This window comes from Clarias gariepinus, chromosome 23 (assembly GCF_024256425.1).
Source record: "Clarias gariepinus isolate MV-2021 ecotype Netherlands chromosome 23, CGAR_prim_01v2, whole genome shotgun sequence".
In the NCBI taxonomy this organism is placed as follows: domain Eukaryota; kingdom Metazoa; phylum Chordata; class Actinopteri; order Siluriformes; family Clariidae; genus Clarias; species Clarias gariepinus.
In genome coordinates, this window is record NC_071122.1 from 22,675,143 (window position 1) to 22,688,666 (window position 13,524).

A 13,524-nucleotide genomic window follows, 5' to 3' on the forward strand; every position below is an offset into this window, starting at 1 on the left:
AACACTCCTCCTGTTGTAGTAAGATCGAGCCACTTTGGGAAATTTAACTAGGAGTTGGTGTGTTTTCCTGAAGCGTGGAGGAGTGTGGAGGCTAATACAGTACCTACCTTCTTTAGAAGAAAGCTCTTCCTATTTATCGAACTGCTAGTCATGATACTGTATATCTCATGGCAGATGAACATGTGTGGAAAAGAGCCCTAATGGTCCATACTGTACAGTATATGACCTTAAAGGCCAGTAGATAGCAGACACCAATATATGCTATGTAATCTCATCATCTATACCGCTTCATCATGTATACAGGACACCTATTCCAGGATACACCCTGGACAGGGTGCCAATCTATCGCAGGGGACAGACAATACAGGCAATTTGGGAATCCCAACCTGCATGTCTTTGGACTGTGAGAGGAAACCGGAGTACCCGGATGAAACCCAGACCTGAGACGGGAATTGAACCCAGAACCTGGAGTTGGCCAACGTGCCGCCTATGCTACATGGTGTAAATGTTAACTGTAAACTAAACCTATAAAAGAAACTGGGAGTCTTTTGATTTTCTGCATAAACAAGGACTTATGAAACAGAAAGGAAAAAAAAAAGATACAACCTTGCAGCCCTCTTAAGCCTTACAACAAAACAACTATAATTTGTTGTTGTAAATCACAATTTTATGCTACTCAGGACTGCTGCGAAAGTGTAAATAACTCTAAATATAATAATAATTATAATCATAATAATAAAAATTATTCCCTAGGATGTAAAAGCAGTGGCCGCTTTTAAAGACCGGTCCGTGAAAGCCACGGCTGCTCCACTACAGTATGTCTTAAGATAATCCAATTCGCCACGGGCTCCAACTCGACCCAGCTTCAATTACATTTCCCGTCTGTTTGAGTAAAAAAATATATATTTTTCATCTGGTCTGAGACTGTTTTAGAGCGCGGGGTGTGCGGATTATCCCTGAGAACATCAGACGTTCCAAATGTAACTTCACGCAAAGTAACTGGCTCTGTTTTCGAGAGGCGACCAGGACCCATGGAGGGTTTTAATCTGGCTTGGAGTTCGGAACGTGTCCTCACCAGGATTTAAACTTTGGAGCACGAGAACCAGAAAAGAGAAACTTAACATTTCTCATCTTGACATCTTTTACTAGCTCTTTAACTTAAGACCTTTACACTGAATGTCTCTGGCGATGAGGTCATTGTTTTATGTTATGTCAATTTACAGTAACTTAACAACTGACAGGCAAGTCGTTACTGTAATTAAAATGTAAGATGTAGTACACCCATCAGCCAGAACATTATGACCACCAGCTAGTGTTGATCAGGAGAAAAAGGTTAACGCTGGTTCAAATAGAACACACTGGTCATTACTGGTTTGGTGCCAAAGGGGAGACCAACTCAATATTAGGTGGGTGGTCATAATGTTATGGCTGATATGATGGTTATGGCTACCTATATATATAGTGTATATATAGTGTATATATATATATTTTAAATCCCATGTACATTATTAATGTTATCAGTAATATCACCATGACGTCTCGGCTTTTCTTCTTCAAGGTTATAATGATTTTTCATCTCATATTTTAAACCTCTCCTACTGTATAACTAAATAACAAAAAGGAGAGGCTGACTCCCGCCTCGTATCACCGCGTTATTAAATCCTAATACAACCAGTGCGCTGTTTTCACTGACACGTGAACAAAAAAAAAAAAAAGATCAAATTTAGCCGACGGCTCATACCTGTTTCATTCTTCCTCATCAATTTCCTCTTAGATGAAAGGATCAGGGGTCAGTCTTTGCCAGTGTTCTTGAGAAAAAAAAAAGGAATAATTAATTAATCCTTTAAAAATAAAACTTCAAAGTGTTTTGAAAAAAAATTATTCAGAAAGTTTGAACGTGACCCAATCTGAACCTGAGAAATCCTTCTTTTACTTTGTGCAGCGTTTATCGGTGTTGAATGGAACCCTGGTGTGTTCTCTCCCCAACACTGCGGTTCCTTGAGCAGGTACACGGCAATAACACTGAGGTGCTGCTCTACGGTTTTCGAGGATAAAGATATCGAGCCGGACGTGCTGCAGGTTGGGGACAGGGCCACATCCGAAACGAATGCACGTATCATAAGGTTAAAAAGGACGTGGAAGAAGGAATGATAATCATGCACTCTGATCCACACTCTGAATTAGATTATTATTATTATTTTATTTTTTTTATCTTCTATTAGTTTAATCATCCATTTTTCTCTGATTAAGACTGAAGTGTTAAGGCATAAAATCCAGCTCCGTCTGAATGTATGTGAGCGTGATCCCGAGCCCCTAAAGCACACTGGTCCGGGACATAAAATGACAAACATGACCTTCACGAATCTTCATCCACGTACAGGGAATCGGACGTCCATGCAGAGCCGAGAGGAGATTACAGAGTCCTGATTTATCCGCTTTCTTCTCTTCCGCGCGTATCTGCAGGGAAAACAAGGCCGATGATACACACCGCGGGAAAGCAGCTTTTCTTTAACACTGTGTCTCTGGACGTCATGCTGGCCGAGGTCAGCTGAATCAGGTGGTACCTCTGAGTAAGAAGTGAACTCCAGGTCGCTAGCAGGGTTACACAGCCCGCTGTTAAAACCAGTAACGAGGGAGCGGGTCTGGCCTTCCTGCCAGTGTGACGGGGACGAGTGCTCCATCTCCAGCACGGTGCAGCGGTGTAGGCTAGTGCAGTTAGCATGCAGTTAGCACAGAGGATCGAGCGACTCACTGTGGGCCAACGTTACTGCAGCACGATTCGCAATGAGCACGAACACGCAGCGGGAACGTGTACACACCATCACTGTCATGGAGTACTGCGTCTGTCTGTCCCTCTCTCTGTCTTTCTGTCTGTCCCTCTCTCTGTCTGTATCTACATCTGTCTGTCATTCTGTCTGTCCCTCTTTCTATCAGTCTATATATCTGTCTCTCTGTTTATCTATCTGTATTTTTATCTGTCTGTCTCTCTGTCTGTCTATTTCACTTACTGTATGTCTTTCTGTCTGTATGTTAAACCATTAATTAATGTCTACCTCTGTACGCCATCCCCTTTATCTGTTTGTCTGTCCATCTATCTGTCAAGTCATTAATATATCTTTGGCTGTCTGTCATTGGATTCATGTCTAGACATTTATATATCTGTCTGTCTGTCTGTCTGTTTATCTGTCTGTCCCTCTGTCTGTCATTTTTCTGTCTTTCTGTTTACATTACCTATATGACTGTCTCAGTGTCTGTCTGTTTACCTGCCTGTCTGTCTGCCTACGTGTTGGTATGTCTATCTACAGTATATATTTATTTCTCTTTCTGTGTCCCTACAGTGCTGTTAAAAAGTATTTGCCCCCTTCCTGACTATTTTTTACAAATATTTGTCAAATGTAAATGATTCAGATCATCAAAACATTTACATATTAGACAAAGAAAACCTGATTGAATACAAAATGCAGTTTTTAAGTGATAATTACAATTATTAATAGAAAAAACGCTAACCTTAATAATTTAAAAGTGACAAATATGCAAAAAATAAATCAGACACAGCACCCTATCTATCTATCTATCTATCTGTCTGTCTGTCTACTGGCAAATGCTTTAAGACTAAGCCATTCCCAATAAAAACCAAAGCATTTTTTAAGCAAACTGTTTTATCAAACTGTCTATATCTGTGTCTGTCTGTTTTATTCTCTCTCTCTCTCTCTCTCTCTCTCTCTCTCCCTTTCAAGTGAAGTCTATAATTTTATTTACAGTTTTTCTCAATTGCAGTGGTATGTCTCCTGAATTGTCCTTAAATGCATCAGTTCTGTAAGAGCGTCACTACATCAGCAGCACTACAGCATCTTTCTCTCCCACAACACCATAACGCTCGCTCCGTTAGAGAGAGGAGTCTCTGAAAGCTCTGAATTCATCAGCGGCAGGAAAATAAAATGCCCCTTTAGTGTTGTTTAAGCGAAGGCTTTGGAAATGCTAAGGCACCGTGTCAGTATGGGTTTCATCCAGTGCTCAATAAAACTTCTTTATTGTTTTGGTTTATTGCCGGGAGCACAGTATGATGGATTTCTCTGATTATTTAAACTAATATGTATTTATTCAGCTTCAACAGAAATGCCTCCTCAGGATTTCTACTTTCGCGTGTGCGCAGTTGTTTTTTTTACCGCAGGTTGTTCCATCATGTGAAAACAATACATCAAGAATATATGCTCAATTGCAAGCATATCATAATGCACGAACCAAAAACCGGATCCAACTGGAAATGAAAGTAAAGCAACATCAAATCATACACGTCATCTTGTCACTTTATATCTACAGCGCTTGTGCTATAAGGCTTTAATCGAACAAGAAATCAGTATCGAGTAAGTGAAAATTCGGCCAAATGTCCAGTCCAGTTTCATGAAAACGTGGCGGTTAGTTTAGCTGTTTTATTTAATGTTGCAATGTTAAAATATATAATTAGCAAATAAGCTAGACGCTAAAAAATATATATTTTTTACATTTGGTATACCGGTTACAGTTTATGGTAAAATGAGACTCTTGTACATGTTCTTTTGTTATTTCCTAGCTGCTGAGGCATTTGAAGGGCGACTGAATGAATATACAGTATACAGTACAGTATATCTTACACTGGAAACAGTTTACACTTTTCCAACATACATATGTTACCTACAGTAGGGATTTGTTTCAAAAGCTTTATGTTGTAAAAAAAAGTTAGATTAGGAAATTTGTGTTTCTTGTTCATTAATTTGCTATTTTGTAAATATATTTAGTTTTATTCATTTGTTTTATTACATTTATTTCCTGCATTTTATTATTTGGAAATGTCAGAATTTTTACATTGAATTTCATTATTTTGTCTGGCTGCTTACATAATGCCCCCCCCCCCCCCAAATTACGATGAAACAGTTACTCAGTACTTGAAAATCTTTTCACCAAATACTTTTTTACTCTTACTTAAGTAATATTTTGGGTTTCTACTTTTAACTTTTACTTGAGTAATAAAAATTTGAAGTATAGTTACTCTAACTTGAGTACAATTCTTGGCTACTCTACCCACCTCTGGCTATTGGTGTGTTCCTGTTAAAGGTGCATCCGGTGAGATTTTACTCCCTTTTTATCTGTGTTACAGAAAAGTGCCGTACAAAATGTCACAAAAGGTTTTTAAAATGTTGCTTTTTTTCTTGGAGGACTGTGAGCGCACAGTGGTGGCTCAGGAGGATGAGACTCTGTGGCTCGAACCCCTGTTTGACCCTTGGGCGAAGCCCTTAACCCTGTGCCAGTCCTAATCCTGGAGAAATGGGTTGGTTGTGGTGGGAAAGGCATCCAGTGGAACCTCGGCATAGGAACTTAATCCATTCTGTATGTGAATTCTTAAGGTGAAATTTTGTTTGGCAAAACCCATTTTCCCATAGAAAATAATGTAAACAGAGATAATCTGTTCCAGGCACAAAAACAATATACCTGTTTTTGCATATGAAAACAATGAAAACATTTAGAAACATTAACCCTCACTTAACCTTAATTTATGATTCCTCTTGGAACCGGCTGCTTTAAAAACCAAAATAAAAGTGAGCCTACAGAGTGAGCGAGGAGCGACAACAGATTGAGGTGCACGCATATCACTGGCTTTTCCAGCTGGAAACGGTGGCCTTTCTACCTCTTCGGCTGGCTCTACTCAAGAGTGAGAAAGCTGCAGACTTTTTGCGGCTGTCCTCAATGCGAAGATCAAATGGCGACGCTCGGTTCCATGGCCTTTAAACCCTCCGAGGCTTATTACATCACCCCGCTCGCATGCCACTCTTCCGCGTTTTAAGTGTCCGCCATGTAACTCTGTTCTGTAGACTTCCAGACCTGGAGCTACACCCTACAATTCCCCAGCCGTGCCCATTTCCAGCGGCCCCGCCCCTTTGCACAAGTGGAGGTCACCTACTTAGTGAGCCTACAGAGTGAGTAAGGAGCAGATTGAGGTACACGTCCATCACTGGCAAATGCAGTGATAGGGACCAGCTAAGAAAAAAACCTTCAAATTTTAATTGTAAAATATTAATAATAAACACTTCCTCTCTCTCTCTATCTATCTTTCTTTTCTCTGTATTGCGCTGTAGTGAGGTACAGAGTTCTTATGGACTCCTGCACCTTCCTTATGTGCCTGAGAGTCTCGCCTCTGCTGAATAAAAAACTCTACAGACAGAGAAACTTTCAAGGATCCAGAGCTTTCAGGGAAACTGGTTGTTTCTGCGTGGAAACTTTTGTGGAAAGCCAGTCTCTCGGTCCGGTTTGGTCTTGGGGTGGCCGTGACTTTTGACCTTTGCTAATGAAAAGTCCTCCTGAGACTTTGTTTAGGCTTTGGCGTGTGTGGAAAGCCATTATTACTGCGCTCTGAGCATGTCTGTGTCCACCCGAGAGAGAGAGAACAAATGCCTGAAGGACGCTCAGAGCCTCTCGCTGAGGGAGAAGGCACTGTCAAGACAGAGAGATTGTTTTTACCCACAATGCCTTTAGTCAGCAGTGACCTCTGATCCGAACTGCTTTTGTTTCTCCCAGCTGAGGCGAAGTGAACTCACACCGAACTCTCGATGTGGGACGGAGTTCAGAGCAGCCATGTCTCAGAGAGAGAGAGAGAGAGAGAGGAGTGGCGAGAGGAAAACACTCACGGAAAGACTCACAGGCGTGTCTCAGTCCCAGTGAAAGAGGCGTGGCCTTTGTGTCTCAGTCCCAGTGAAAGAGGCATGGCCTTTGTGTCTCAGTCCCAGTGAAAGAGGCGTGGCCTTTGTGTCTCAGTCCCAGTGAAAGAGGCGTGGCCTTTGAGTCTCAGTCCCAGTGAAAGAGGCGTGGCCTTTGTGTCTCAGTCCCAGTGAAAGAGGCGTGGCCTTTGTGTCTCAGTCCCAGTGAAAGAGGCATGGCCTTTGTGTCTCAGTCCCAGTGAAAGAGGCGTGGCCTTTGTGTCTCAGTCCCAGTGAAAGAGGCGTGGCCTTTGTGTCTCAGTCCCAGTGAAAGAGGCATGGCCTTTGTGTCTCAGTCCCAGTGAAAGAGGCTTGGCCTTCGTGTCTCAGTCCCAGTGAAAGAGGCGTGGCCTTTGTGTCTCAGTCCTAGTGAAAGAGGCGTGGTCTGTGTGTCTCAGTCTCAGTGAAGGAGGCGTGGCCTTTGTGTCTCAGTCCCAGTGAACGAGGCGTGGCCTTTGTGTCTCAGTCCCAGTGAAAGAGGCGTGGCCTTTGTGTCTCAGTCCTAGTGAAAGAGGCGTGGTCTGTGTGTGTCAGTCTCAGTAAAGGAGGCGTGGCCTATGTTTATCAGTTTCAGTGAAAAGGGCGTGGTCTATGTGTCTCAGTCTTGCTAAAGGAGACGCAGTCTATGTGTCTCAGTCTCGGTAAAGAAGGTGTAGTCTGTATGTCTCAGTCTTGCTGAAGGAGGCGTGGTCTATGTGTCTCAGACTCAGTGAAAGAGGCGTAGTCTGTGTCTCTGTCTTTCTGGGTGAAAAAGGAGTGGCCAATGTGTCTCAGTCTCATTGAAAGAGGCGTGGCCTTTGTGTGTCAGTCTCGATAAAGGAGGCGTGGCCTATGTTTATCAGTCTCAGTAAAAGAGGCGTGGTCTGTGTGTTTGTCTGTCTGAGTAAAGGAGGCATGGCCTATGTGTCTCGGTCTGAGTGAAGGAGGCGTGGCCTGTGTGTCTGTCTGTATCAGTAAAGGAGGTGTGGCCTATTAAAGAGGCATGGCCTGTGTCAGTCTCAGTAAAAGAGGCGTGGCCTGTGTGTATTCATGTTTTCGAAAAGATGAGTCCCTGGGTGGCAAGTCACTGGTTATGTGGCGCACACACACACACACACACACACACACACACACACACACAGTGAGTGAGCAAAAGACTGCAGAGGTTAACGAGTGCTAATCTGCCTTCATTAATTAACCCAGGATGCTGCTTTCAGCCTATATAATTGGGACCAGTGTGTGTGTGTGTGTGTGTGTGTGTGTGTGTGTGCACGCTTACTCACATGCACTTGTGCGCAGCATAGGATAATGAAGTGAAAAGTGTGCGTTATCATGCAGACGGACACATCAGCATGGCCTCTAATAGCTGCTAATACCCTTCCCCGGTGTGCAGATCAGCATGACGCATTTTAATGCTCCCCCCTCTCTCTCTCTCTCTCTCTCTCTCTCTCTCTCTCTCTCTCTCCTGTAGCCCCTAATAACCTCCTGCTGTTAAACAGAGTGTATTGATTAGGGTTTGGGGGTTTTACATAGATTTGTAACAACCTGTGCTCTCTCTCTCTCTTTATCTCTCTCTCTCTCTTTATCTCTCTCGCTCTCCAGACTTAATTCACCCTGTGATTGACAGCAGGACGGTGCGCGGCGCGGGTCTGTGTGTGGTCTATAAACAGAGATGTGTCACTCGTCTCCGCAGTGGAGTGCTGATAGACTAATTAGGGCTGTACGTCTCCTTTCACAAAAGCCTTAGAATTTCAGTGTCAAAAGTATTAGGATGGAGGATTTCAGTGCATTTGAATATTAACGTTATCCAGCCTGACATAATCAGCGCACTGTGAGTTTCTTTTACACTCCGCCATCGTGTTATATAAATTATTGAGCGCGTCCTTAACAAAAGATGATAACGAAAACATTCCTTTATATATATATATAGTTTGTGTCAGCCTACGTCTATTACATTAACTCATGGACGTACATGAATAATCATTTTAATTTACACTGATCTCGAAGTGTTCACTATGTACTGTATGCTGTATAGAAAATACACCAGATAATTACTCAATTATGCGTTCATAAATACTGTAAATGATGCAATAAATAACATTACAACGTGGATATACAGACATGCAAAGACACTGAATTCACTCAGCCGTTGGTTAAATCCAGATAAACATCCGGTCCTGTTCAGCATGAGTCATGTGATGCGTATTGCTGTCCTGCTGAATACGGTTATTTAATAAACCAAGAGCCCTGACTAACCCTAAATCAGTTCAGCATGACCTGGACGTCCTCAGAGCACCTGAGAGCATCGTGTAGTCAAACAGTTTGCTCTGAATTATTGAGCGTTCCCTTTCAGACGAAGCACGTCTTCCGGGTTTTAATGGACGCGCCGCTGAAAGGCTGGGTACGGAAACAAAAAGGAGGCTGAGTATAAATTATTAGTGAGTGAAAACAGGAAGCGAAGTCTCCTCTACTGTTTTCCTGAGACATGAAAGTGGAAAAAAACTAATGCGTGTGAAGGGTTGCTTCTTAATCATAAAAACACACAGAGAGATCGAGAGAGAGAGAGAGAGAGAGAGGGAGAGAGAGAGAGAGGGAGAGAGAGAGAGAGAGAGGGAGAGAGAGAGAGAGAGGAAAAGAAGCCATCAGGATGACACGTAGCTCCAGTCGTCGATCGATTCCTCGTTGCCAGAGCACAGGGCGGCTTTGCACTCATGTCGCTGCTCTCTGTCGATATGGACACGGCCTCTGACACGTCACCTGTGCACCAGCATATCTCTCTTTCTCTGTCTCCTCGCTCACTCCGTTTATTTTCCATCCACCCTTCCCGCCCTCCGCTGTCAACCTCAGACTCCCTCTATTTGTCCCCAATAATATTTAAAACGTGCAACTTTTTATGCCACGGTTGAATATACAGTACAATACTACAGTATGTTGTTCCTTCTTTGGCTAAAGACAGACTCCAGCAAATCCCTTTGGCTCTGACGTGATGTGTGTGTTGGACTCCAGAGTCGCGTCGAGGGTTCGATTCCCGCCTCATGGTCTGTGTGCATGGAGTTTGTGTGTTCGTTCGGGTTCCTCCCACGGTGCAAAGACATACATAATCTGTGTTCCCAAATTGCCTGTAGTGTGTGAATAAGCGTGGGAGTGTGTGTCCTGCAATGCGTTAACGGCCTGTTCAGTAGAATAAATAAAACTGAACGTTTCTTCGTAATTCTCGGATGACAGGATTTGAACCTGATGTGATCTCGTGCTCTCGTTCTTCATCCTCTCAGCGTGCTACGCGTTTCCCCAGATGTTTTTCTGCTCACCGCGGATGTACTCGAGTTACCGCGAGCCGTTAACCTACAGAACTGCAGCGTAAAAGTATTGAGAAATATTTTTATCATAATTATCATTATTATTTTCTGTATCTGCATGGTTTTATGATTTCTCTATAAATAGCTTGTACATGAATACCTAGGCGGGCAGGTGTTCCTATTAAAGTGGCCAGTCGGTGTGGACTTGCAGTACTACAAAACCTGTGATTTCGTCTCAATCCGTCTCTATCCAGTTGTGCTCCGTTTTTTTTTTTTTCTTTCCGCGGATGTCGATTCAAAAGGCGTCTTTATTTCTATAACATCCTGCCGGTTTGTCAGGTGGCCATTACGGCTCCACTGAGGGTTGTCTTTTACTCACCGGACACCGGATTCCTATATGTAGTGATTTACGCCTCTGAAATCAATACCTCTGTCACTTCGCTTGATGTAAAATCAAAAAGGCTTTTTCTACTTCGCTAAGCAGCGGACACGACAGAGCCGAGAGAGAAACGCAGCTGTTAATTATAAGGCGTATGCAGCAAGCAGGGGCATGGACGAGTCTCGGCTGCTGTTTCCGCTTAGTATTCCGTCTCCTCTTCTTTTAAACCCGAAACAGCTGTGTTAAAAGATACAAAATCTTCTCCCTAATCTACACATCGTCAGCGATAATGAAATCACGAGTCGACCGAGACGCTTACGATCCTTAGAGGAGGAGGCGAGCGCGAGTGCCGCGTGGATTATTAGAATCTGTGTCACGCTGGGCTTCATATTGTTCAGAGAACAGTCACCTCTACACTTATCTACTTATTTCTCCCCACTCCGCCTCCTTTCCGGCATTTCAAGTCTCGGATAGCAGTCAATTAGAGGTGAGATCAGTCTTTCAGGTTTAATCGCCCGCTGTGGAAATTGTCAAGGCTGCTATCTGTTACCTGCGTGTTTTAAGTACAGCATACTAATCATGTGCCAGTGACTGGTTTAAGGTTATACTGCAATAATTTACATGCACCCTGCGGGTTCTCCTGCAGCAGGGGTACTCAAGTCTAATTTGCAATGCTCCAGCTTGGGTTTGTATAAGGGGCCTTTCCCATAACTCCTGAACTGTGTGTGTGTGTGTGTGTGTGTGTGTGTCTGCTAGAGCGATTTTTAGGAACTGCCCCAAAATTGAAATGATGAACGGTTCCCCAGGACACGACTCTGCGACGCCAATCTCTTTAAAAAAAATATGCATTAGTTATGCATTAGCTCTAAACCAAGACGATGTCATGTACGTATCAGACCTCGTAGTTTGCATGACTGTGATTTCTCACCTGTTAACAACAACCTGTATCCTGGCGTTCCTCCTTGGTGTATTGCTGGTCAAGGGTCAAGAGTGAAAGGTTAAAGTCTAATGAATGTTATCCAACTGAACGCAGAGTTCACAGCGCTGGATAACAGCAGAACCATCCTACGAAGGTCCTACCAGTCATTTACTGTATGAACTGCTACACAACAGCCGTGGCCAAGTTTTCTCAAGTTTTAAGAATGACACAATTTTTACAAAGTTTGTGGTATTCTGAACGAAGTGTTTCGTTTCCTTTTTTTTGTTCAAGACCTCCTGCAATACGCCCTGGCATGCTGTCAATCAACTTCTGTTCCACATCCTGACTGATGGCGCAGCCCATTCGTACATAATCAATGCTTGGAGTTGGTCAGAATTTGTGGGTTTGTGTTCGTCCACCTGCCTCTTGAGGATTGACCACAAGTTCTCGATGGGATTACGGTCTGGGAAGCTTCCTGGCCATAGACCCAAAATTTCCAAAAGTTTGGTGATGAACATCGCCTTTGAATGGGCTGCGCCATCAGTCAGGATGTGGAACAGAATTGATTGACAGCACGCCAGCGCAAATTGCAGGAGGTCTTGAAAAAGAAGGACCAACCCTGCAAATATTGACTCTTTGAATAAATGAAATGTAATTGACACTTATGAAATGCTTGTAATTATAATTCGGTATCCCAGAGAGGGACAACCCATGTTAGATGTTTTGGAGATAAAGTCAGGGAGGCCAGATTGAGGTGGTTTGGACATGTTCAGAGGAGAGATTGTGAATATATCGGTAGAAGGATGCTGAGGTTGGAACTGCCAGGCAGGAGGTCTAGAGGAAGACCAAAGAGGAGATTTATGGATGCAGTGAGAGAGGACATGAAGTTAGTTGGTGTGAGAGAAGAGGATGCAGAGGATAGGGTTAGATGGAGGCAGATGATTCGCTGTGGGACCCTTGAAAGGGAACAGCCGTAAGACAAAGAAGAAGAAGAAGAATCCCAGAGTAAAATCTAACACAAAGATCTAAAAACAATGAAGCAGCAGACTTTGTAAAAATGGGTAATTGTGCCATTTTCAAAATGTTTGGGCCACGGCTGTACTGTACATGGCCCCTAATAGTCCAATAATAATGCGAATCACAGCTCAATAGGAATAAACCTGCATCAAGTAAACACCAACACCTCAATCAGAACAGTCTGACCTGATCCGAATGAGTTTTTAATCAGAACGAGTGCGAAATCTTAGCTAATTCTAAATATTAACCATGTAAACACTGATTGTTTCTCTCTTGTCAGGATGAATATACAGTATTCCTTATGTGCATGTTTGACTTATACTTGGAAACATTAGGTGACTTTCCACGTAGGTAAACTCTGAGATTGACTCGGACTGGCTCGTAAAGCATCTAACCATGGGTTTTATCAGACAAGATGGGCACCCTAACCTAATCTTAATGTTTATATATATATAAAAAAAAACTTGTTCTTCATCTGTTATATCAATTTCAGATGAACGACATCATAGCAAGCAGAAACACATAGTTCTATTCTGATTAAATGCTTTGAGCTGATCTTATCGGATCAGTGTCCATGTAATTTAAAATTTCTAATCAGTATTATTTCAGTTGGATTGGAGAGATATTATCCATGCAAATGTGGATACGATTAGAAACAAGAAACGGCAAAAGGTAGATATTTTTTCCCCAATTAGCAGGGAGGCATTACCACTTGAAAATTGAATCCGCTCGAGTTCAGATTCTGAAATGACTGACTGAGACGACAGGTAACAATTAGTTTCTGGCTGTGGAAAGACTGTGGCACGTTTGGGAAACAAAGGGCCGGAAGCAGCTTTGGTGAGTGTGAATGTTTTGATTTCCCTTTATTTTTCCAGCAGTGTAATGGAAGCACACACATACTGTACTGTACACACACATACACACACATGCACTCTCTGCTCAGCGCTCTGGCACTCTCAGCCACACACTCACTCACTCACTTACGCTCTCTCTTTCAACACAAAGCAAAACACACATAAAACAACTTGTTTACCCACCCACAGGAGAAAGCATCATGATTTACCTGACAGGTTCACCTGCTCCTCTCTGCCACACCCCTTCTGCCACGAAGACGTTTTTGATGCTACCATTTTTAACTGGAGCCATAAGAAAACAAACCTGGAGATATGAGGCAACTTTAAATTTGGATTTCAAGTCTCATTAGTC

The 13,524-nt window shown here is 42.9% G+C and overlaps 1 protein-coding gene across 5 annotated transcripts in view; it reads left to right on the top strand.

Moving 5' to 3' along the window:
- LOC128511507 (chemokine-like protein TAFA-1) overlaps positions 1 to 13,524 on the top strand; it is a 178,581-nt gene that overhangs the window by 78,745 nt on the left and 86,312 nt on the right. The window lies entirely within an intron of this gene.